Source organism: Pecten maximus, unplaced genomic scaffold (genome assembly GCF_902652985.1).
Source record: "Pecten maximus unplaced genomic scaffold, xPecMax1.1, whole genome shotgun sequence".
Lineage (NCBI taxonomy): Eukaryota > Metazoa > Mollusca > Bivalvia > Pectinida > Pectinidae > Pecten > Pecten maximus.
The window spans coordinates 1-3,456 of NW_022980215.1; the positions used below are offsets into that span (position 1 = coordinate 1).

Genomic DNA, 3,456 nt, shown 5'->3' on the forward strand with positions numbered 1-3,456 from the left:
AAATTTTCCCAGGTGTGATCATTAATACCCCGGGATAATAGGGGGAAATCGTAAAACGTTTGGCGGGAAGAGGGGTAGAATGGGAATTCGGAAAAAATGATTGTTCTTTCGAAGTGGTTTTTCAAACAAATACTTGTGTAATTTGCATTTATATTGGATGTTAGAATCGAGAGTAGTACACAGTAAATGTTTAATAACAGCCCGGCTAGCTCAGTCGGTAGAGCACGAGACTCTTAATCTCGGGGTCGTGGGTTCGAGCCCCACGTTGGGCGTCAATTTTTATTGCCCGTAAATCTCAATGATATTATTTAGCTTATATATAGCTTATATTTAGTTGACAGGAAGTTACACATGTAGCTATCAATTACACATGAAAAGTCGTCTGCACAACACGTTTCCGAATGATCGTTAAGCAAATATTATAGCAGAATTCTTTTACAGTATATAATTCTTCGAAAACGTGGAAAAAAGCGTTTATATGAGAGTTAAACGAGGAGCATATAATGTATTAGTTTTGTTTCTGTTCTCTCTAGAAATAATTAGTTAAAAAGAAAGAGGAAAAAAAATCCCGCGAGCCGGAGTCGAACCAGCGACCTAAGGATAGCTTTGAGATTTACCACTACAGTCCTCCGCTCTACCAACTGAGCTATCACGGGTGACATACATCCTTAATGAGACAGTTTTCTAAACGTCCATCAACTCGAATGGCAAATAATCAGCGACCAGGAAGTTGACGTTCCGATATGGATCTATTTCACGAAAATCGGACGAGTAACGCCAATAGATTAACAAATGTCAAATAGTTTAGCCAAATTTCATTCTCACATATCCAATGAAATAATGAGATATCGTCTGCATTGACACTTCTTGGTGAAAAATAGAATTGCTAAAACATTGCCTTCTTTACAGAGGTATTAAAAAAGGATGTAGATCAATGACATACAATGTGACTACAATTGTCAGTAAATAAAACAACTTGATCGACAATGTTGCCATAAAACAATGCCTGTTGTCTCTGCAATTTTATTCAATCTATTCAATCGGAGCAATCACATAGTTCGTACGTCTTACAGTATATGCGTCGGTGGTGTAACGGTCAGTCGATCCGGGTTCGACTCCCGGCCGACGCACATCACATATATATTTTTTTGGTTATCATCCTCACGTTTCTAATGATAAAGGTTTAAAGTATTTTGATGCATCTATTGTCCTAAGGTATTTCAAAATATTCGAAATGAAATTGATACATTCACAGCAAAGCAATAAAGTCGGTAAAAAGACATCATATATACGGTTTTTTAAGATAAATCTTTATCACGTACTTTCCACTGAACTGCCCAGCGATAGACTTGAGTTTTACATTTGATTCAGTACTAAACTCTGCGTTAACTATCCATTCCGTCTGTCTTCTTTATGAGAACATCATAGACCGAAAGATTAAACGCAGTGATATTCAACGAAAGTGACAAATGTCTGGATGATTTGTCCAGTTTAAGGACAAGTAAGTGAATCAAACGCCTCTCGGCAATTTACTAATAAACTAATCCGCTGAACAGGTATCGACGCATCATCAATTGTATTTTGTTGTTGTTTCCTTTCGTTATTACTTCCGCGAACAATTTGTTGTTTTCGCATTTCTCAAAAGATACGCAGTATTTTAGTTTCAAAGTTTACTTTATGTATGTAAGTGTTTATGTATGTATGTGTGTATCTGTGTGCTACCGCTTCAAATCATATTGTGTATGGCCAGGGGTGGTATTTTTGTACAATAAGTAACCATTTTGATAAAGCTCATATAGAAATGTCATAATGACTTTTCCGCTTACACTGGTAAAGGGATGTTGAAGAGGACTGTGGATGTCTTGGAATTTCTTGGGAGAGTAACCACTCCGATAATATGTATACACAGAATATGAAATCTAGCTTTCACCCGAGGTACGTTCTAGAAGAAACTAAAATGCGAGGCATGCATTGTCAGAAAAAAAAAAACCAATTGGATTAAACTACAGAGTCGTTAGCGTTTCGGTTCATATCAATTTCATCTGGTGACTGTTTTGATTTTGACGAAAACATATTTAGTTATAACCATGATTTGTTGCATTTGATGTAGTAATCACAGTTACAAAAGTGTTAAACCTCTGCGTTCACACGTTAGAACTTTTTTTTCAGAATCCGCTAGAACTTCCATTTTCTCCAATTTTATACTGAAAGGTATTAATTTGTCCACCAGGATTGTTGATTCACTTGTCAAATATGCCTTATACATACGGGATAAATATGGCGGGAAATCTTAACAAAGACCTAGATATTGGCGGGAAAGAAGAGCCAGCGTAGAAAAAGTAGGCAACTATACGTTGACAACACCAATAGCATTGTTCTTTCCACATCTGTCGGATATTAATCTAATCAATCCATATCGAAATACTTTCCAAAGTGAAACTTTGTTTTCATTTATCATTTAGAATTGTTTACGCATCGAGAGTAGTACACAGTAAATGTTTAATAACAGCCCGGCTAGCTCAGTCGGTAGAGCACGAGACTCTTAATCTCGGGGTCGTGGGTTCGAGCCCCACGTTGGGCGTCAATTTTTATTGCCCGTAAATCTCAATGATATTATTTAGCTTATATATAGCTTATATTTAGTTGACAGGAAGTTACACATGTAGCTATCAATTACACATGAAAAGTCGTCTGCACAACACGTTTCCGAATGATCGTTAAGCAAATATTATAGCAGAATTCTTTTACAGTATATAATTCTTCGAAAACGTGGAAAAAAGCGTTTATATGAGAGTTAAACGAGGAGCATATAATGTATTAGTTTTGTTTCTGTTCTCTCTAGAAATAATTAGTTAAAAAGAAAGAGGAAAAAAAATCCCGCGAGCCGGAGTCGAACCAGCGACCTAAGGATAGCTTTGAGATTTACCACTACAGTCCTCCGCTCTACCAACTGAGCTATCACGGGTGACATACATCCTTAATGAGACAGTTTTCTAAACGTCCATCAACTCGAATGGCAAATAATCAGCGACCAGGAAGTTGACGTTCCGATATGGATCTATTTCACGAAAATCGGACGAGTAACGCCAATAGATTAACAAATGTCAAATAGTTTAGCCAAATTTCATTCCCACATATCCAATGAAATAATGAGATATCGTCTGCATTGACACTTCTTGGTGAAAAATAGAATTGCTAAAAACATTGCCTTCTTTACAGAGGTATTAAAAAAGGATGTAGATCAATGACATACAATGTGACTACAATTGTCAGTAAATAAAACAACTTGATCGACAATGTTGCCATAAAACAATGCCTGTTGTCTCTGCAATTTTATTCAATCTATTCAATCGGAGCAATCACATAGTTCGTACGTCTTACAGTATATGCGTCGGTGGTGTAACGGTCAGTCGATCCGGGTTCGACTCCCGGCCGACGCACATCACATATATATTT

The 3,456-nt window shown here is 36.9% G+C and overlaps 4 non-coding genes across 4 annotated transcripts; 2 read left to right on the forward strand and 2 right to left on the reverse strand.

The window, feature by feature from the left end:
• The first annotated feature begins 199 nt into the window (after positions 1 to 199).
• Trnak-cuu lies at positions 200 to 272 on the forward strand. The gene has a single exon. It is a non-coding gene; the product is annotated as a tRNA-Lys (tRNA).
• A 294-nt stretch (positions 273 to 566) lies between these two features.
• Positions 567 to 656, reverse strand: Trnay-gua. The gene is given in 2 exon segments: positions 567 to 602; positions 620 to 656. It is a non-coding gene; the product is annotated as a tRNA-Tyr (tRNA).
• Positions 657 to 2,508: 1,852 nt separating this feature from the next.
• Positions 2,509 to 2,581, forward strand: Trnak-cuu. The gene has a single exon. It is a non-coding gene; the product is annotated as a tRNA-Lys (tRNA).
• A 294-nt stretch (positions 2,582 to 2,875) lies between these two features.
• Trnay-gua lies at positions 2,876 to 2,965 on the reverse strand. The gene is given in 2 exon segments: positions 2,876 to 2,911; positions 2,929 to 2,965. It is a non-coding gene; the product is annotated as a tRNA-Tyr (tRNA).
• Positions 2,966 to 3,456: the final 491 nt, after the last annotated feature.